This window comes from Danio rerio, chromosome 3 (assembly GCF_052040795.2).
Source record: "Danio rerio strain M-AB ecotype USA chromosome 3, GRCz13ab, whole genome shotgun sequence".
NCBI lineage: Eukaryota > Metazoa > Chordata > Actinopteri > Cypriniformes > Danionidae > Danio > Danio rerio.
Window position 1 is genome coordinate 52,049,572 of NC_141023.1, and position 23,218 is coordinate 52,072,789.

Here is a 23,218-nt window from a genome sequence, read left to right on the forward strand (position 1 = left end):
ATAGTTCTCTTTGGCTGTTGGATCCGACTCTTGCATCGTTCATTTATGGGACCTAATATCTGCTCTGTGGACTTTTGAAGTAATATAATGTTTAGGAAATAATATAGGCTATAGATAAATTAATGTAAACACAGTTTATTACAAAGTTTTTGTAGCATAATATACAACACCAGCCCAGACAATGCAAATAAATACATAAATAATAAATAATAAAAAAGTAAAAATCACAAAATACTGAAAACTGTTAAAACAGATATTTTGTACTCGACATTAATCCAGCGAAAGTCTCGAAAGGAAGGCTTATTATTATTATTATTATTATTATTATTATTATTATTATTATTATTATTACTATAGGCCTAGCTTGGAAACAATCGTGCAAACCAAGTGCTGCTCGCAAATCTTTTGCTCAGTATCAGGTGCATAGCAGCAAATTTGGCGGCGAACTATAACAGTAATGATAAATTGTAATGATAAATGTCTAATAATACTGCTAATATATTATATATTAAATATAATATATTAAATGCCTGTGTGCTGATCCGCAGAGGACGAAGACTACAGGACTGTTATTTTGAAGGCGACGTCAGGAGCCCAGATTTGATTGACCAATCAGAGGAAATGGGCGTTTTAGAACCGCCTACATGTGGATAATGAATTTTAAAGTCATTTATCCGTTTTCCTACCCTAAACCAAAAAAAGAAAATCGAGCCAAAATCATTTATTTAATTTTTTTGTAGCCAAATAAAAAAACGAAAAACGGCCGTTTCCTCGTTTTTAAATTTTTTTTTTTTTTTTGGTTTTTTTTTTTTTTTTTTTATTTGCAAAAAAAAACAGTTGACAAGTTTGTAACAATATTTGTTTACAATGCAGAATATGAATTACATTGTCAATGAAAAGAGATATGAGAGAGAAAGACAGAAAAATAAAATAAAAATAAAGAACATGATATAAACTTGAGGGTAAGACATTTAAGAATCAAGAACAGTACATAAATTAAAGTCATTACAAAATGAAATAGTTCTGTTTGCTTTCTTATTTTTAGATAATGAAATTAATTGTATATAATGACTAAATTCTTGCAAAAACACAGGAAAATATGGTTTAGTATTAGTAAATTTGCATTTGTGGATATGGAATTTACAAAGAAAATAAATAAATTTATAACAAAACAAGCATTTCTCTTAGTAGGGGCAGATTCATAATAACCAAAAACAATTTCTTTAAAAGTAACAGAAACACCTTGTTGTATATTATCATTAATAAATAATCCAATATGTTTCCAAAATTGTACAGCATAATTACACTCCCAAAATAAATGAATAACAGTTTCAGTATGAAATTGACAAAATGAACATTTTACATCAATATTAGAATTAAACTTTTTCAAAAATTGTTTTATAGGATAAAATTTGTTGATCAATTTAAAAGACACCTCTTTGACCTTGTTGGTGAGAAAATATTTTTGTTGCAAAGACCATATTTTTTCCCATATCAAATCTCTATAGATATTATTCCAATAAGAGATTACAGGGGACAATGTAGCAACTTTTTCAATAAAAAGAGATCTAATTTTGTAATTTCTATCTTTTTTGTTTGAAAAACAAATTCTACCCACAAATGTTTCTGTCGGATCAGAAAGGTACACTTTTTTAGGAGTGAGATGAATGGTACTTTTGAAGAGCATAGTAATTCCTGATGTTATAGCTCCCATAACAATGGCGAAATTTTTTGGACTTACTGGTATGTTATACTCGGAAATAAATTCAAAGTAATTCATTAAAAAACCTCTGTTGTTAAATAACTGACTAACTAAAAGCAAACCGTTGTTAAACCAATCACTGAAAAACAAAGATTTATTTTTATATAAAATATTTTGGTTATTCCAAATAGAAAATGTGTGAGGAGTAAAATTATGTTTATAAATTAAAGTCCAGGCCAGAAGTACTTGTTGATGGAAATTTGAAAGTTTAACAGGAATTTTGGTTATGTTATAATTACACATCAATAAAAACTTAATGCCTCCAACAATAGAAAATACGTGTTTTGGGAAAATATTCCAAATTGAGTCTTCTTTATGTAGATACTGGTTAAGCCAATTAATTTTGAAAGTATAATTTGAAGAGCAGAAATCAATACAGTTAAGACCTCCTTTATTATACGAATTTATTATAACAGTCTTTTTCATATAGTGGCATTTATTTTTCCAGACAAAGTCTGTTAAAGTTTTATCAATTAGTTTGCATGTAGGCTTATCTACGTACAGAGATTGAGCTGCATAAGAAAGACGAGACAGGCCCTCTGCTTTGGTGAGCAAAATTCTTCCTTTAATAGACAGATCTCTTTGAAGCCAACTATTCAATTTTCTTTTAGTTTTTGCAACAATTGGATTAAAGTTAGCATCACATCTATTTTTATCGTTAGTTATATTTATGCCAAGGTAAGATACTGAGTTTTTAACAGCTACTCCACAAATTGAGGAAACACCACAATTTTTAATGGGAAGTAATTCACATTTATTTAAATTAAGATTTAAACCAGATGCAATTTTTTTAAATTTCGTTTAAGATCAAAAATCGAATGAACGCAACGTACACGGACCTGCCTGCTTGTGCTGTGTTTTTTTTTTTTTCATATACTTTACTATGAAATTGATTTTAAATTTAATTCTGTGTGGTATTAAAAAATCTTAAATATAACTTTAAGAAACCTGCAGATACGCTGTGCCTGTAACCATTTGACATTATGTCCAAATGCGATCTTACAAGTGAAAAACAGCCTGACTGACAAAAAAAAAAAAAAAAAAAACTTCTCATGAGCAAAAGGAATTTGGGCAATAATAAATTTAAATTAAACAACCATTGTAAATTGTATAATTTTTTAAATATTGACATTGCATTTTTGGGAATCAATACAGTATTGCCAAACAAAATAACTCCATACTTAAACATTATATATATTTACACCCCTACTTGAGATCTCTGAAAATCCTTTCCAATATTGTCAATGTGTGCATATTTTTAATGAAATATGGATGTACTTTGTTCACTTGCCACTATCATGTGATCTAGCTCAATAACTCCTTACTGTGGTAACTGACTGGTACTACAAATGCACATTAAACATTTGCCAGTATCGAACAGACATTTGTTACACCCAAATTTTCTCTCTGTAAGCTTAACATTTAATTAAACGTTAGTAAATTATTACAGCTCCGAGCATGTTTTGTGTCTAATAGTAGTTTTGTATCTAGTAGCTGTGTTTTATGTGGGATAATGTACATCCAGCTGGTTGTTTTATCAAATGAAGCCATTTATTCAAAAGCTGCAGAGAACAACTTGCTGGATGTGCAATACCCCTACTTGTATACCTAAAGAAGAGTCTATTTTAAGGGATAGTAGTGACCCCTGGCAACTGTATTTTAAGAATAACACATAAAATAACAATACGTTTATTCAACAGCTGCTGATAAACCTGCCTGGCTTTATTCTGTGAGAACAACTTGCTGGATGTACAATACCCCTACTTATATACCTAAACTAGTCTCTATTTTAAGGGATAGCAATGACCTCAGGCAACTGTATTTTAAGAATAACACATAATAACCAATAATCATTCGAGCCTCTCTAATGATTTTTTTTATAAAGAAGTTTTCTATTTGGTGGTAAAGTATGACGTGGAAAGTGTTAAACATGGCACCTTCAGGATTTAACACTGTTGAAGTGCTTTGATTTCCTTTCTCTCAGCTGTTCACAGCGTCTTTGTTTATTCACTAGAAGAAGGAGAGTATCAGTTTGTCAAGAGTGGATCTGGTATTTCCAGAAACTCTTGCTTAGCCAAAGCATTTGTCACAAGGAAGCCCTCAAGAGGAATTCTCTTTAATTGTCATTTTCCTCCTCACAATTCATAACCAAAAGCATGTATGATAGATTTTTGTTTTGCTTTGTAAATCCCATTGAACGAAACACATATTTCCTTGGCTATAAGGTGACATTCCATTCATTTCTATAGATTTTATACAGTTTCAAACGCTATAATCAAACAGTATCTCACACCCTAAAATATAAATGTATTTATGTTGCTTTTACATATTTTTTGACAACAAAACATTTGTTATATTTTACATATATTTTACACGATACAACCTTGTCAAAACAATTTATCCAAAAAAACAAAAAAAAAAAAAAAAACAATAGCATAATATTTTTCCAGTCAATAATTACCCAAATCATTTTATTTTGTATACTTTAATTTGAATGATATTGGTAGTTTAGTTTTTTTGCAATGCAGTTTGTTGTCGCTTTGGTGCTAAAATTGCATATAAAGACAAAAGAAAGAAAAAAAAGACACTTTAAAAAAAAAAAAAAAAATCAGTGGTGATGTTCCATCACATATTACCCTCTCCAGAAAATACTGCATAAATCATGAGAATAAACGTTTGGCCAAGTGGGAAGATTCATGAGTAATTTAACACTGCTCATCTTCACCACCTGTATTAGCAGCTGCTCTCTCATTTCCATTAGACAATTTCATAACCTAGAACACACACACACACACACACACACACACACACACACACACACACACACACACACACACACACACACACACACACACACACACACACACACACACACACACAAAATCTGGTGTCTTTTATCTGTTGTACTTTTATCTAAATAACATGCTTTTCATATATTAGAGAAACTATTATCTAACAAAAATATCTTTGGACTTTGAATGTAATATATTTAAATATTTACATGTTTTTGAAATAAGTCTCACACCATCTTACAAAGGTGAATGTGAATTTGTTAATTGATCAACTAACATGTAGATGGTCTTTATTCACATGAATTGATTTGACTCATGCTATAGTTGTTTTTTGATTTGTACACAAATCATCAGCTTATGTAAAGTACTAATTTTGGTAATATTACCTAATTCTTTTTGTCTCATAATTTGACATGTGCAGGAATGTGGAACATAAAGCTATCCCTAAATAAAATATAATCCTGACAAATATGATTTACTCCTTTATTGTTATTTTTTAATCTTCCCAAATCCGTATTATGGATTATGGAACAAAATTGGTCTTATATAATGCAATGTTAAATAAAATTGAATTCCTTGCACAGACAAATAAAAATGCATTGCTTTGATTTACATATTGACCATTTATTTACATATTAGATATTTTAGCTAAATGATATTGGAGAGCTCAGATTGACTTTAGAAAGTGAATTATTTATTTATTTATTTATATTAAATCAATTTGAGTTTTACTTGAGAATTTACTTACCTTTAGACCATGAATATTTTTTTTCTTCTCTAGAAAATTACAGAAGTATTTTTACTGAATCTATCTTCCTTTGTGATTTGTATAATGGCAATCAATGGCCACCCATTTTTGAGATTAAAAATTAACAAGTCCAACCAAGTCCGAATCAGTCCCAGTGTATCCTGACTATACGGTTTTATGAAGCAACACAATCAGTTTGTGCAATATACACTAGGCCTATATAAAATATTAGCTTTAATCCTTGGTCCTGGCAAAATGTGTTTCAGCAAAAGGAACGTTGTAAAAATTAATTTCCCCTTGACGTTAATATAAAAAACGGGTGACCTTTGACTTGCAATATATGAATCACAAATGACTATAGGTTAAGCTAAATTCGTCTTTAATGATCCAATGAAGATTAGAAAAACACCTCTCCAGTGCCCTGAGGGTGACTAAATTAACTGCAAATAATCATTTTTGGAACAGCCCATTTTGGGGCGAACTATTGCTTTAAGAGCACATTTCTGTACAGAGACAATTGATAAATCGGCGCATTCAGGGTGTCAGGGATTTGTTTTCTCAATGTGGCCTGCCAGTGTCAGGCTCGTATGTCTCTTTTCGGTGCATAAAGGGTTAAACCAGGCGGTGAATGTGCAGCTCGATTCTCCTCCCTCCATCAGCCTCCTCTCTCGCTCCACTCACTGGCCTTTAACAAGGGTTCTGTTGCGGGACTCTTTTCGGAATATGTATCAATAACCCCCAACCGGATAGGCCTGCTCAAAGCGAAACAACAGAAACACACTTGCCAAACTTTGAGGTGAACGTCCGGTGTTTTTGAAGCAGAATTTTAAAACTATCCACACTGAAAACATGCGGAGATGTCGAGAGGAGTACAATTGCCAATAGGATCCCAAAGTTGGGACTTTTATGTCAGGGAATGAGAGGTAAGGACACAAAGGACTTTGGTTCTCGAGGGTCAGTGTAAGATTTCCAAATGTTATTCTCTTATTCAGCTGAGTCACGCAAGCAAATTTCAGTATTCTGCTATCGTGCCGCAATACCGCATTATGAAGACGCAGAAGACGTTAAAGGGCTTTTTATTCTTGTTTCGCTATTTCGAAAGGCATAAATAGATGATTTTTATGGGGCTGATTTGCTATTTCAGTAGATTAAAATCTGCATTGAAATCTGCAGTTTGAGAGGGGTGTGAATTGCTGGAGAGCTGGTTCTCCACCCGGACTGACTGAAAGTTGTTTTGTGGTTGTTGTGAAATAGACTGCTAAATAAGCTTGTTTTAGGGAAAACACGGGATTTGGCTTATAAGCCTAGTTTTTTATATTTTATTCTAAAATCTAACGTCAATTTTGAACACGTTTAGATTGAGGCAAAATTTAATTTATTATTAATTTCACATAACAACTTTTAATGTAGAAATTATCTAGGTTATTCAGCAAAACAGATTTTTTCTTAAGTAGAATATTTCTTTGTATTGTACCATCTGAATGTATTGTTTTATCTGAAATAAAATTATGAGACCTTTATTGACAAATTTTTGTACAAATAAATAATACATTTTTAATCACATTTTCATTATACAAAACTATAAATAATCATAAGACTGGCTGGCGATTTAAACAACAACAACAACAACAACAACAACAATAATAATAATAATAATAATAATAATAATAATAATAAATAAATAAACAAATAAATAAAAGTGCGTAGCTAAAATGAGTTATTTGCTTGTCATGACAGAATCTACTTCCTGAATTCTGATTACTGTAGGTCACTGTGACAAACTATTTCCAATTTATGTATTTCAAAGACTCATACATTTAACATACAGTGAAAATAACAATTGCAATAAACATTTAGACCAAGAATCAATTGAAAATACATTAAAAAGTCCCTACCTAGGATCACTGTACAGCCGAAAAAAACATAATTATTGTCATTTTTAAAACTAAAGGCAGGAAAGACAGTGATGGTGAACTGGAGAACAAAACATGATTTACATTGTCCACAGGCTAAGATTTGCACTGCTGGCACTTTTGGGATTGGCACAAGTGACCAAAGGTTTGCCTATAGCAGTGCAGCAATGTATATTGACCCTGTGGAGCTCCTTAATAAACAGTTTTGGTGGAAACAGGGAGAGTTGAATTGCACATTTAATTCTGCAGTGGGTCAGGCAGCTCTGGTTTTGTGTCTTTTGGATACAATCTGGGTTAACATCCCTCACAGACAGCATTTTTTTTTTTTTTTTTTTGAATGCACAGTTACTCCTGTTGGATGTGGTTCATCGCTCTTGGTGGTATACTGACATTACCCTGGATACCATAGCTCTTGAAACATCACTGAGACTTGCTGTCCTTGGTCAGAGATGCGCCAGTGAGATGCACACCAACAATTTGTCAACTAAAACTGTGCTATAAGTTGCTAATTAAATCTTCAAACTGCTCTAACTAATGAGAGATCTAACTAATAACAGAACAAACCATCTTTATACAATAACTTGCCTAATTATCCTAACCTGCCTAACCTAATTAACCTAGTTAAGCCTTTAAATGTCACTTTAAGCTGTACAGAAATGTCTTGAAAAATATCTAGTCAAATATTATGTACTGTCACCATGAAAAAGATAAAATAAATCCCTTATTAGAAATGATTTATTAAAACTATTATGTTTAGAAATGTGTTAAAAAAAATAGCTTTTAGTTGAACAGAAATTGGGGAAAAAATAAACAAGCGGTCTAATAATTCAGGGGGGCTAATAATTTAAAAGACTTTAACTGTATATGAAAATAAACAAATCTAATTAGTTCACAAGTTAAGTGTATAAAATGCATAGAAAAAAAAAATTACACAGGAAAAAGTTGAACACATGAAAAAAGGGAGGTGTAGAAAGGCAGTGAAGGCCCAGACAGCAGCTGAAATAGGATGTAGTAAGTAGGATGATGAAGATGAAACCAGGGTGCACATTTCAGCACGACAATGTTTCAAAACACATCCCAGGAAACTAGCAAATGGTTTCAGAAAAGAAAAGTAAGCTGTAGAATGGCCTGGCCAATTACCTGACTTGAATCTATTACAAAATACAAAATAAAGATCTGTTTGAATAGACGAAACCCACTGAAAGAAGATTTTTACACTCAAATTTTTTCTTTTTTCCGTGGCTATTAAATACAGTGGGGGGAAAGTATCCAACATGTCATGCTTTTTCCTGGGAATAAAATTTCTAAATGACCTGTTGACATGGAATTGAACCAGATTTTGGTAAAAGCCCTAACAATATTAAAAAAAACATAACAAAACAAAAAAATATAAAAAAAAATGTTGTGTGTAATAACAATGGAATAGCAAAATGAGCAAGTACAGAACTGCAGAAATGTATTTAATATTTTATATAATTAAAAAAAATAATAATAAAGATATATGAAGATGAAGAATGAATTTTCTTTGGTTGTTATCAACATCGGGTGAAAATTTTAATTCAGTAGGACCTTTAGAAATATGTTCTCTGAAAAAAATGCTGTTGTGTTGAATACTTATTCCCCCTCTTTGTATGTGTGTATGTGTATACACACTAGGCATGGGCCGGTATAAGATTCTGACGGTATAATAACCTTGGATAAAAATATCACAGTTTCATGGTATCACAGTATTGTGATTACTGTTCTAAAATAACTTATTTTTAAATGTCTGGGTAAAAAAAAAAAATGAAAATAATATATTAAATTTTTTGAAAGATTTATAATATTTTGGAGCAGTAAACATGTCAGGCTGAATAATTCAAATTAATCATTGACTACTGCGGTCTTCATTAGTTTCAAAAACACTGATTTCTTTACAATTTAAAACATGATCAGCATTTTTATGCAGGAGATACTGTTGTCCTGTATTACACAAAATTTTGGCGGTTTTAAAACCTTGACTTTTCCGAACCGCGGTGGTATACCTTAAAAATGGTTATCGTTCCACACAGTGTAGATTTATGTGGAAAATCATTATGTATAGCAGCAGCGCTTGTTTTTCAAATTCTGGCCTCTGTGCAGCACTCTGGGATCCAACAGCCACACAGCAGAAATGTGTTGTTAAGCAAAGGCTGTTATTGATTATCGTCTAAACCCGAGTGTGTCGTCACATCAAGGTCATGGTCTGTCCACCATCAGATCAGTTTCTTAGCTCTGTTTGCTTTTTGCTTTTAATGTGTGTGCAGGTCCCTTTATTTCAGGGTGTGGTGTTGTTTATATAATTTTCTTAATTTGTTTGAGAAAGTAGTATGGCTTTGTCTTTAAATAAAGCGTTCAGAGTGCATTTTAATAGGGTGCATATACACTTGAAGGCAATTTTTTTTTAGCCCTAATGTGAATTTAAATGCATTTTTGATTATTATTATTTTTTAAACATAATAGTTTTAATAACTAATTTCATTTTTTTGCCACAATGACTGTACATAATATTTTATTTGTAAGATTTATTTACTCATATTCAGCTTAAAGTCCATGTTTAGTGCTTATCTAGAATAATTAGTTTAACTAGACAAGTTGGGCTAATTAGGCAAGTCATTAGACAATTCATTGTTTTTTTTTCTTCTCCAATTTCTGTTTAATGGAGAGAAGAGTTTTTTTTAAACATATTTCTAAACATAATAGTTTTAATAACTCATTTTTAATAACTTATTTATTTTATCTTTGCCATGATGAAAAAAATAGCTTAAAGAGTCTAATATTTAAAATTTTTCTAATAAAAAAAAATGCTTTTATTCTAGCCAAAATATTTTTAAAAAAATTCTAAAGAGGGCTAATAATTCTGACTTCATCTGCTTATAAATATACAGCCAAACTAAAATAAAGTCTCCAGAAGAAAAATATAATAGGAAAGACAAAAACTTTTTCTAATCATCACTTGAAACATCACTTGGGTCGGATAATGAAACTGAAACTCCACAATAACTTATTATTATGGTGTAGGGCTTTCTTTTGTGGTCAATACAGCATCAGTTTATCTTAAGAATGACAGATACAAGTCCTGTACAGTGGTCAAAAGGATTTTGAGCCATATTTTTTGCACAATAGTGGCAAAGTCACTACGCGTTTCTGGTAAAAAATTGAAATTTTCTTTAATATTTGCCATGATGACAGCACATAATATTTCACTAGATATTTTGAAGTATTCGGCTCAAAGTCCAATTTAAAGGCTTAACTAGGTTAATTAGTTAAGTTAGGTTAGGTGAAGTTAGGGTAATTAGGCAAATCATTACGACATAAACATTGCTTAGGGGGATAATAATATTTGGCTTAAAATGTTTGTTTTTTTTTCCCCGAAATGCAACATTTTCTCTAGAAGAAATGGAGAAATACCAGAAAATACTGTGGGATATTCCTTGGTCTCTCTCTCTCTCTCTCTAAATATATATATATATATATATATATATATATATATATATATATATATATATATATATATATATATATATATATATATATATATATATATATATATATATATATATCCATACATAAAATAATATTGCTAAATATATATATATATATATATATATATATATATATATATATATATATATATGTTATATATATATATATATATATATATAACAATCCATTCCAAGCTTTTTTTTTCAGATATCAATTTCAATTGATTGATATCAATATCAATTTCAGAAAATGTACCCATATAACTACTTTTGTGGTCCAGGTTAACATTTATGACAGAACATAATTTTATTTAATTCATGGAAAACAATTGTGAAAAAATCTGTTCATTTTCACACATTTTCTATAAAAAAAAAATATTGGAATGAATGAACCACCAAATTGGAATGAATGAAACACCCATACACTATTGCATTTACATATACGCTACAAGCAATTTAGCTTATTCAACTCATCTGTACATTTCTTTGCACTGTAAGGAAAACCGAAGCACTCGGATTGCGAACATGGGGAGAACATGCAAACTTCACACAACTGTGACCCATCAGAAATGCTAACTGACCCATCAGAGGCTTGAACCAGTGACCTTCTTGCTCTTAGGCGACAGTGCTAACCACTAAGCCACCACACAGCCTCATTATAGGCAATTGGGCATATGTTATTTTTGATTTAGTATAAGTTTTGCTATGTACAGCTCTATGCCTTTCACATTAAAGTCCCTTGAAACTCATTCTGGTGGCATTTATTTCATATTTGCTTCCCGCTGTCCTTGCCTGCCGAAAGATGACTTAAACGGAATAGGCCATGTGACATCCTGAGCTCTATACAGATTCCCATGTTTTCTTTTAAAGTATGCTATTACATTGAAATAAAAGTGAGCAACATTTATTTTTTACTGGCATTTCTGATATTGAGCATCTTCCAGACATTAACTTTGTTTATTTTTTACTTTTTACCTTAAATTTATACTTTATGTATACCTTAAATTTGTTATTTTGTTTATGACTACAGACTTTCTATTTTTAAGTCTAGACTGACAGCCTAAATCATCTTAAGTCATGCAACATAATGTAAGTCCACGTGGACATAACACTGATGCATTATGTGAATTTCAAGTTTGACTGGTTTTGTATGAGTAAAGCTGCTTGTCAGAGTTTTACTCTTCTGTTTAGAAGTTTGTCGTTCAGGCATGCGATGAAATACAGCAAGCAGTATTTCAAAAGGGGGATTAAAGTTTCTTAAATATGCTTTTTTAAAAGTTGCTAAGTTGGTTTTGGTGGTCTACTGTAGTATACATCATGTTTAGTATACATCATGTAAATAAAAAAAAGTTTATTTTATCTTTATATTAATTTCATATAGGGCTGAGCGATTATCACGATATACAATTTTTCGATAAAACGATAATGACAGTTCGACAATTGCTCGATAATATTTACACACTATGCGTAACGTAGCGCAAGCATTTTTCAGCCTGCCATTCCGACTGCCGCACGCCGTACAAGTTTACAGCCATACAGTGTTAGTTGCACTGAAAGGAGTAAGAAAGAAATAAGGTAAAAAAGAGTCACAGACATTGTTGACAAGAAACGTCACTAGACTTCATGAGGTACTTTTTAGGTTTTCCTTATCGACACAAAAACAGAGCAACGTGCACCGCAAACTGCTTAGACGACTCATGTCATCAAAAGCAGGCAGCAACACCACGACCTGTTTCACCATGTAAAACAAGACCACTCTTATAAAGATGCTAAGAATTTACAGACATAAACAAGTGTTGGTAAACCAGCGCAGCTACCCAGCAGAGTCTCATGCCATCATTTTCGAAAGCCGTGCCTTACGAGAAACCCCCCCAAACTACAGCCTGCATCATTTAAGGGTTTTTGTTAAGACATTTGGTAAGACTTTTCATGTCAAGCATATGTTTCCTTTTTAATATTAAAATATTTATTTTAAAATCTGTAATACCACTATTGTCTCTCATCGACGATAAAAGAACCAGCCTTTATATATTTAAAGGACATAATCACATAGGAGAAATCAGATGCTCAAGACATAATCTTTAAAATAATGACATATTTAAAATGCAGCAAATATATGACAGACGTTTACAACAGCAACAGCTTTTTTTTCCACGGAGCAAAGCATCATCCATCCGCAGTTGTTTAAGGCGGACACAAACTAAATAAAAATAACCATATTTCCTTTAGAATGTATCTTTTTGTAACGAATTTCGTTTTGTATAATGTGTATCTTAATTTTGATGTACATTTTGTTGGTCAGATATCTACAGGATGAACAAGAGGAATGAATAACATTTGAGGTAAAGCGTTGTAACACAAGCCCGCTATATGCTTTAGCGCCAAAACAATCCATGAAACTATTTTCACGGTTTCATTTTAATTCATTAACTAAGTGCGGTCTGAGCAGCATGAACTGGACAGTCTTTTCGCAGCACTGATAGATTTCTTGGGTTACCTCGGAAGAATAAACTTGGATGGCGCTCAGAAGCTCGCTGTGAAAATGGAGAGGCTCCCCGGCTGGCTTCCCGCATGTTTTTGTTGTGATGCGCGATTTGTAAAATGAGAGTCTGCATAGGTCTATTCATGCTAGTCTGTCAGACAAATTTGGTCAAAACACGCACGGATATATCGGAGATAAGCACATAACAAGGTTTTATTCGACCCGCAATATGGGATATCAAGAGGGTGACAACATAAGATAAACTGCACACACTTGATGATGTAATGCGTGGATGCATCTCAGCGTGAAGCATAACTAAACCTTTACATGTCCATGCTTAATCAGTCATCGATTAAGGTCTATCAATTAAAGCGTTATCGACAATAGATCAAGTAATCTTTAGCATCCCTAAATAAAATACATTAAAGTATATTTCACCCTAAAATCACCATACTCACCATTAAAAGGAGAGTTCATCCAAAACCGAAAATTCTGTGACTATTAACTCACGTTGTTCCAAATCAGTTTTTTTTTTTCTGATACTGAACAATAATATCCGATAACTTGTAGGTAATGTCTTTGGTTGTTAAAAAAACTTGAACAAGTAAATGCTGAATTAAGATTGTTCTTTTGTTTATTATTTTATTATTTGTATTGTCAGACAGCTAAAACATTTCACTAAATGTGTTAAATCAGCTGCACAAAGCCATTGGCATGCTGAAAATCGTATATAATTGATAGATATAAAGATTTTACATTTATCGTGATAAATATCGATATCGACTGATATGAAAAAAATTATCGTGATCATTTTTTTTGCCATATCGCCCAGCTCTAATTTCATATGACCTCATTTTGCAAATAGTCCTAAATGATTCTTTTGAAGATTTATACATTTGAACCCCCTTCCGGTGACCGGTATCTCCAAACAATTCTTATTCTTTTCCCACAACTTTTGGCAACACAACGTGTGTTCTCTCTGTTGTCTAAACACTCAGGTACAGTCTAAGAAAGCTAGCATGCATATTAATAAAGTTGCAGCGCATACATAATGGAGTGCGCTGATTGGTTTGAATCAAGCCTTACTCATGAATGAATGCAACACACTCAGAGATGTAATACGGTACGCTAAGGTACAGACGTCCAGTCTATACGCTGGAATACACGCTAAGATCTCATGGCCGTGGCGCAGCTTCAATAATTCGTTTTAAAACGGAAGTACGAATTTGCTCAAAATAACGCAAAAACAATAAATTTTCACTTTTTAGTGTTATATATGTGTCCTAATAATGTTTATAGCAGTGTGTGACACATATACGACTTTCAACAGCTCAAAAAATGTGTTTTGGTGTTTCGTGACCCTTTAAAAATGTCCTGCTGTGCATCTTACAAGTGTGACATGAAGTTCACTAAAGGATGTGGCACATCAGTTCACTGGTTCACTTAAAGCCTATATAGTCACTTACGGCCCATTTCCACTGTGTGGTACAGTACGGTTCGGTAAGCTTTTATGGCCGTTTCCCCTGTCAAAGGGTACCTAAAAGCGAACCGTACCGTACCACTTTTTCGTCACACTTTGCAAAGGGTACCAAGGGTACCAAAAGGTGAAGCTAGACGTGCAGCTGAACACTATTGGTTTACAGAGATGCGTAATTCGCTCATGCAACAAGCCAGAATAAAAACAAATAAACCGCTATGTTTTAAATACACAACCGAGACATTACACCGTAATAATACGTACATATATTAACGAGCCATGGTCGACCCGAGCTCAAACAAATTTGTCGTCATCTTAATGAACAGCCACAAAATCAAGAAGAAGAGCAGATTCTGCCCTGTGCCCCATAGTTTTTTACGAGCCAGTTTAAAGTATGAGCTGTTTCGCTTTCTCGCTTGCGATTGTGTGCGCGTCTATATTTGAAATAACAATCTTCTTGAGCTGATGATAATAACGTGCGCTTGATAATTGACGTGCTTTTGAAAACCCGATCCTTTCAGAAACTGACAATGTGAGAGTGACGCGTTAAAAAACAAAGGAGAAGCTGGAAAAAAAAGATCAAATTATTTTTTCAGAAAATGTGAACAAACTGCCATGTTTAACTATTATCATTACTTTTTGGACTATTATGAACTCGGTATGATGGAATTACTTTCTAGCAAGATGGTCCTTGTGCTGCTGAAGATCAAAGACACAAATGAGAGGTTTGCACTGACTGGGCTATATTTCGTGTTGTTTTTTAACCTAAATAAGGACTAAATGTATGCTGTGTGTAGCTTTTCTTTAATTGGTAACATATTGGAGACTGTAAGGGGCTGTATGTGCTCATATATGTTGCATTTATTTATTTATTTTATATTATTGCAGATGTTACAGTAGGCTGTTTCGCACTGTCATTGATCTGCAGTTATAATCAAATATGTTCATGGAAAAGTTAGTAATAAACATTTATACACAAGTATTAGTGTGTATAAAGCATCTAATTTGTTTGAAGTGCTTCTCATATGATATGTGAATGATCCGTACAGCTTTACTCTAGACATTTTCTTGAGCTAAGATGATGTTAACTGGAACTTTCTGTCGTACACCACGCCCACCAAAAGAGTACCATTGAAACCCTTTTAGCAGTGGAAACGCAAGCCTGATAAAAGTGACCCGTACCAACCTGTACCATACCATACTGTACCACTCAGTGGAAATGGGCCATTATGTAGGGATGGGTATTAAGGCTTTAACAGTATTACTACCTTATTAAGATCACTTATTGGTTCGGTATTTTTACAGTACTCTTATCTGTAGTTTTTGTAGATTTTTTTTAACAGAATGTAAAAATGTAAAATAAAATTGAATCAATAATTGTAAAACTAATAAATAATTTTTTTCTTGTAAAAAATATACAGTGTTTTGAAGGAACACAGTTGAAGCATACGGATAGCCTGCAGATGACAGAGTTTTTAAGCATTCTTCTGGAGATAAATGAACACATTTGTCTAATAAATTATCAGCTGTGGGACTGATGTTGATGATTTATCATTAACACATTCACATAAATGAGTAAACTTTTTTTGGAATAAAAGTAATACAGTTTTGGAAATTCTTGCAATGTAAAAATAAGCAGATTTTTTCTTAATAAGCATTATAAGCATTAAGCATTTATTATTATTATTCATCTATTTGTAAATACATAATGTAAGAAATATTTTAATATTAAAGATTTATTTAGGCTACTGCAAAAAAAATTAAATGTAACTGCATGTATGTGCTTATTTAATTATTATTAAAAACATTTAGAGAGATCTTATGTGATTGGCTGCAAACAGATGTGGATAATGTAACTCATTAGCAGTCAAAAACTTTGCATTTGTTTTTCTGCAGTTCAAGCACTTTTGATAGATGCAGATTGCTTGTTTTTGCTTTGTCGGGCATTGTCGCACTAGTGTTCACTTAGGAAATACAACTATACTCTTGACCGTTTGGTTCTCTCCTCCATTGTCACTCTATTAAGCGCAAGGTTATGAGCTGTGTGTGTTGCGAGTTTTGTGTTGTGTGTGCTTAGCGCGAGCAAGCTATGTAGGCTGTAAAGTAAAGCATAATATGTATAAACTGAATTATATGGGATCACATTCCGCGGTCGCGGATAGAAAAATTATGCAAGAATATTAGGCGGGGATGAATTTTTTTCCGGAAGTTTCAGATATTATAGACACCTGTCCGTGATTGCAGCGGTTTCATATAGTTGATACAACAGTTCTGTCTGGTTCTCAAATCTGATTAATCTGATAGCTGTTTCATATTCTGCAATATCAGATCTCGTACAGCCTCTTTACTCCTGTGTATTACTCTGCCCACAGGAGTGGCAAGCAGAGGACTACAGTTTGACAAATATTGCAGCTGTTGGACAACATAATGTACTCTGAGACTTTTTTAGGCGAGAATGCAGTTGTTTTGTAGCAAAGAAAAGACAGTTGATATTGTCCATCCACAAGATGGCAAGAGAGACCGCATAATAAGCCCTTAGAGAAGAAAAATTCAGCGTAAAACTACAAACTATACCTGATCAAATCATAATAAGTCGATCTCTCTTTTGTATGTTGTAGTGCTGTATTTATACCATATAATTGTATAAAAACCATCAGAAATGTGTGTGTTTTGTGTTGGCCACTCTTTGGTAATCTGGTAGTGTTTGCGCTGCTTTAGCTTTTTCTGGGTTATTGCGATATCCTGATTGCAATAGAGAAATAATGGGAAATCTCTGTAGAATGATAGCATTTCATGCTGTTCAGCCTTATAATCTAAAAATATGAGCAAAATGACCTGGTTTGTCATCACTTGACATTACGCTACAGAATCTATAAATATTAGCTCTGAAATGTTTGTGAAGTAGCAACATTTTCTGGTGTTCTCACATCAGCAGCAGATGTAAATGAATGGTGAAAGAAAGTATACACACACACACACACACACACACACATACAGTGTTTCCTCTAGGATTTATTTTAGGATTTATAACTACCTATATAGTGTTATTTCAATGACAAATGAAAAAATGTCGAGAGCTTCTTGAATGCCCTCAAATATCCGCTGCTCAAGTGCAAATGTTCTTGTGCGCTCTTAAATAAACGCTGCTGAAGTGCGATTTAGTGCTTTAATGTAACAAGTATGTCACCAACATTTATTAGATTGCTAGGAATATTTATGAATGTCTCCAATAGACCTACAGAGCTGCTTTAATGCGTCCTGAGGTACAGTGAAACGGCTATAAACTCCAGCAAGATAAAGTCATTGTATGCAGAAGCACAGACCTTTATCTATAAATAAAGTATATTTCTGAAAACTTAGTTCATCTTAACTGAAAGCTACGTGGTGTTTGCTGGCCTCACGCATCACGCACCTGTCAGTCAGTCAGCATGTCACATTAAAGGCTTAAACAAATAACGCACAGCACTACTAAGATTACAGAAAAGTTTGTGTTTTGGAAACCATGTATACATGATTATGCTGTCAAACTGTTGTAAAAATTAAATATCACACTCGTAGCAGTGTGATATGGCTGTATGGCAACGCACGCCTCCCACCAATGCCAATATACAGTCACATTGGACCACTACTCGTGTGATATTCCTCATATATCCTGTAATTTCAGACACAAAGTATGGCAATTGTTGTCCTTAACAGCCGTACAGTTAAGTTTTGTGTTCAGATGATGATACAGAGGTGTTTTTGAGCAGTGTTGTGGCCCGTTTACACTGGGTGGTATGGTACGGTACGGGTCGGTACACAACAAACATTTTACAAAAAAAATGTAAAATGTAAGTTGTTTTGTACAGATGTATACATGGTGTACAGTGTACTTCAACTTTTCATTTAAAACATGAGTGTCTGTACTTCTGCTTGAGTAAAGGATGTGTGTACTTTTGCCACCTCTGATTGGGCGGAACAAGATTAACATTTCTCTCATGGGATTGCCAACAGTGTAGACCAGGGATGTCCAATCTCAGACCCTGGAGGGCCAGTGTCCTGCATACCTGTCTGGAAGTTTTTGTATACCTAAAATAGCTTTATTAGCTGGTTCAGGTGTGTTTAATTGGGGTTGGAACTAAAATACGCAGGACATCAGCCCTCCAGGACCTAGTTTAGGCACTCCTGGTGTAGACGATTATCAAATATTGCAAATTAGTAAAGGTTGGTTAGTTAAATTATGCTACTGTTGGTAACATTTATTTTGCAATAATTCTCCAGTACCAAAAGCAGAACCGTTAACGTCAGAGCTTATTGATACTTTTGTCTTTTATAATTTAGCACCGGTAAACTAGCTTTGAGTTTCGGTACCCATCCCTACATTTATGTGCATAATTTACTTCTTTTTTTTTTTCTTATGAAGCAAAAGTAGTAGCAACTGAAAAACTAAATAATAAATTACTGTATAATATACTCTAATAGCAAAACCACCTGGCATTATAAATGAAAGTATCATCTCTTTTTAAAGCAAGTCTTAGAACCTTATAGAAATAAAATTATATTCATTTTTTAACTGTTATTGTCTTTAAAGTGAATTGGCATTATATGAATTTACTGAGCATGCAATTGGCTGAACTAACATCTAACTCTAACAAACCACTTTTAACCAAATCAGAATTGCCAATAAATGCAGCTAAAGTTGTAAACAAAATGCAAAACCAACCTTACATTTAATTGGTAAAGGAATAATTCCTTTCTAGTAGCAAAAGACGCTAAATTTAATATAACTAACGCTTTGTATTGTCTCACTCAAAACCAAAATTGCTTTGTATATACATATGGTTGAAATCAGAATTATGAATGATTATCTCCCCTGTTTATTTTTTCCCCAATTTCTGTTTAACAGAGAGTAGGTTTTTTTCAACACATTTCTAAACATAATAGTTTTAATAACTAATTTCTAATAATTTATTTATTTTGTCTTTGCCATGATGACAGTAAATATTTTTTACTAGATATTTTTCAAGACACTTCTATACAGCTTAAAGTGACATTTAAAGGCTTAACTAGGTTAGTTAGGTTAGCTGGCCAGGTTAGGGTATTTAGGCAAGTTATTGTATAATGATGGTTTGTTCTGTAGACTATCGAAAAAAATATACAGTCTAAAGGGGCCTAATCATTTTGACTTTAAAATGCTTTTTTTTAAAAATGTAAAGTTGCTTTTATTCTAGCTGAAATAAAACAAATAAGACTTTTTCCAGAAGAAAAAATATTATCAGACATACTGTGAAAATTTACTTGTTCTGTTAAACATTATTTGAACAATAATTAAAAAAGAAAAAAAAAATCAAAATGGGCTAATAATTTTGACTTCAACTGTATGTATTTAAAGTTATTGAATGATCAGGTTTACATAGTGTCTGACAAAAAAGTATTGTATAATCTTTCTCTTATTATACTCTTCTCAGGTTTATTATTGATAGCAGAAATGTTTAACGAACCCAAAAAAGTAATTCTTCATGTTCAGGCTAGTTGTGTACGTCAGACAGTACACATGGAGATTTCAGATGAAATTGTTGTCTTGTTTTATGATGTCATTAGTAATCTAGATCAGTGGATTGTTTAATTGACTTCTGCTTTAATTGGTCATATGGCAACATTCTGATTGGACAGCTGACTCCCTGTTCTGATAGGTCAACATAAGTGTTGAAGAAACTCTTAAACTTGGTAAAATATTACAAAGTGTGTGCAGTGGAAAAGAGTAAATGAAAAACAATCAAAGCAAACTTCAAGGTAGATTAACATCTGTAAAATGTCAATAATAATGATAAAATAAACCTCAAACTTTGTGAACAAATCAATGTATTATAATCAAATTTAAGCTTTCATGTAAAGGAACCAACCATTATTATTTAAATGCATGATGCAACATTACAAATTGTGAGCAAGAAAGACAAGTTTGATGACTACTATACCCCTATTCTAAAAAATTCTTTCAGATGGGTGCTATTGGCTGGGATGCACAGAAAAAAGAAACACGGCAATTGTGATGACGCAACCCAAAACTCACAGGTGAAAAGTGCGAGGCGTGTGGTTTCCTTCACATTTCAAAGGGCCATGAAAACCCCTTTTCCGCAAGGTTTTTTCACAACTCTGTTTTGGTAAAGTCAGGATAGTGGGCAAATCCAGCTCTGTTTAGGGGGGAATGTCGGAGAAGGAAAAGAGGGAAGGTTCGTAAAAATTTGCATAAAAATGGGAGTGGCGGTTTGGGCATGCGCTGATTTTCACAGAGGCACAACAAACACACAGACCCAGGGGAGAAAGACAGTTACTGTGTTTACATGGACATCAGTAATCAAATTATTTGCCAAATTATTATATAGTAGTGGACTTTAACTGCAGTTTGACACTTTCATTCAGGAATTTCATTCATGCCCCTTGTGACAAATAAGATATTTGATTCGAGGAGCTGCTGGAGGCGTGCATTTTTCATGCAATTTTTAATACCGCACTGCGAATGAGAGAAAAAAAACCTCTGCATTTCTCTGTAACTTGAGACTGTGTGTGTTATTCCTGTCACAAAATGCGTCAAAAATCCTAAACGACAGAAATAGTTTGATTGTGGTGCTTTCATGTTTACGCTCGGAAAGCAGCATTTACAGCAGATTTTTCAGTCCATAATATTGTAGTGATAATACCGTACGGTAAAAACTTCAAAAATTTAAAATCATTTGACTAAGGTCCGTATTTAAACACTGAATAAGTACTGCTGACGATGCGAACTAACTTTGCCTCTGAATAAAGAAACAAAGACCTCTGATCGCTCACTTGCCAAATTTGTTGAGACAGGACAATTAACACCACCTGGAGCTGCGTCTTTATTAAAAGGAGACAAGCAGCAAATCTGGATTTCACCATTTCCAGATGAGAAAAGCTCTCGGGTAAAAAATGTTCCTTAGACATACAGACATCCAGTCTACTCGGTGGAATACACGCTAAGATCTCATTAGCGTGACACAGCTTCAAAAATTTGTTTCAAACCGGAAGTATGAATTTACTCGAAATAACGCAAAAACAACCAATTTTCACTTTTTAGTGAAATATATGTGTCCTAATAGTGTTTATAGCAGTGTACGCATATACGACTCAACAGCTCAAAAAATGTGTTTTGGTGTTTCGTGACCCTTTAAATGCATTTTGCGTTTGCACTCCCTTGCTATATGTCATAACTAGATGAACTGTTTACTCAGAGAATAACAAATAGACAAATCATTGATGCAGTTCTGAAACAAGTTCCAAAATAAGTTTTATTTATTGGAGAAAATTAAAAAGCACTACAGTTTTTGGGGGTTCTATGTTTGTCTGAAACTTGCCTATAGCACTTATTCATTGTTGCTCTTAGTTGTGTAAATTGCTTCCTTGTCCTCATTTGTAAGTCACTTTGGATAAAAGCGTCTGCTAAATGTAAATGTAAATGTCTGAGGTAATTACTCTACCATTATTACCAAAATGTATATATTTAATACAACGTGTGAAACAGATAAGTTAGTTCTAGTTACAATAATTGTGATGTGCTTGTGGCATTTTGAAAAGTTAAGATTTTTTTTAGCTTGGTGTACCTGAAATAATGTAAGCATGTGTGTGTCGCTCCCTATTTGCAAGTGCAAGTCGTGCGCCTCGATTTGGAAATGGCAAACTTACACCCAAAGCTAATTGGCATTCCTTCCAAAGCACGCTCTGCAGCCACATGTTAATAAAACTATAACGCTTTATATCAACTTTTTAGTTTTTATTATTATTGACAATGGTGTACAGTTAGTAAATACCCATACTATTTTAAAGCCCAACCCTGGGTCAGATGACACTATTCTGTTCTTATTAGTTAGGTGGCTCCACTTATGAGGTGATTAGTCAGTTACTATGCTTTAATTGATCAGATGCCTCCTCTCAGTTTTTATTGTTCAGATGGCTCCACTTCTTCACTGATTGGTCAGATGACTCTACTTTTTCTCTGATTGATCAGATGACTTCCAGAAACATCCATTACCACATTTGAATTTTATCTGCTGACCTTATACATTAATAAACAGTAACATTATGACCTTTTAAATGCTAAAAACTCCCCTTCCTGTCTTCTTTTGGACAAACTAACACTAGCTGAGCTCTAAAACGAATAGATAGCGGTATTTTTGACTCTTCAGAAATTCTCTGTTTTTTTTTTTTTGTTTTTTTTTTAGCTAGAACTCATTTATTTGAAGACATATTCGTTGCAGGTGGTTTGCTTTACATCGCAGAGAAGAGTTGAGTTATATTTTTGGATTTCATTTTAAAAGATCTTGTGCAGAATAAATGTATCCTTTTAATTAGAGAAAAACATGACATTCAGTTCATACTTAACTATATTGTTTATTATTGATAAACTCTAAAGTCCACATGAACAGAAGATATAACTGTTTTTTTTTCATATTGTGTGCAGTTCCTAGAGAATTGGAATATTAAATGACAGATCTTTTTCAAAACATTTTACTACTGAAAACTAAATGGATGTTGTAAAGTTGGCAT

The 23,218-nt window shown here is 33.0% G+C and overlaps 1 protein-coding gene across 23 annotated transcripts in view; it reads left to right on the plus strand.

Annotated features, from left to right (window-relative positions):
* Positions 1 to 5,969: 5,969 nt before the first annotated feature.
* The window catches only part of epn3a (epsin 3a), a 67,856-nt gene continuing 50,607 nt past the window's right edge, over positions 5,970 to 23,218 (plus strand). For 17 of the 23 annotated variants that reach the window (XR_015481260.1, XR_015481258.1, XR_015481259.1 and 14 more), the window contains exon 1: positions 5,970 to 6,225. The gene's annotated coding sequence lies outside the window, so the exon portion shown is untranslated. Of the gene's footprint in view, positions 6,226 to 7,560; positions 7,673 to 20,655; positions 20,729 to 23,218 lie in introns of those variants that run through there. The other 6 variants (XR_015481266.1, XM_087245146.1, XM_087245149.1 and 3 more) reach the window with 2 other exon arrangements.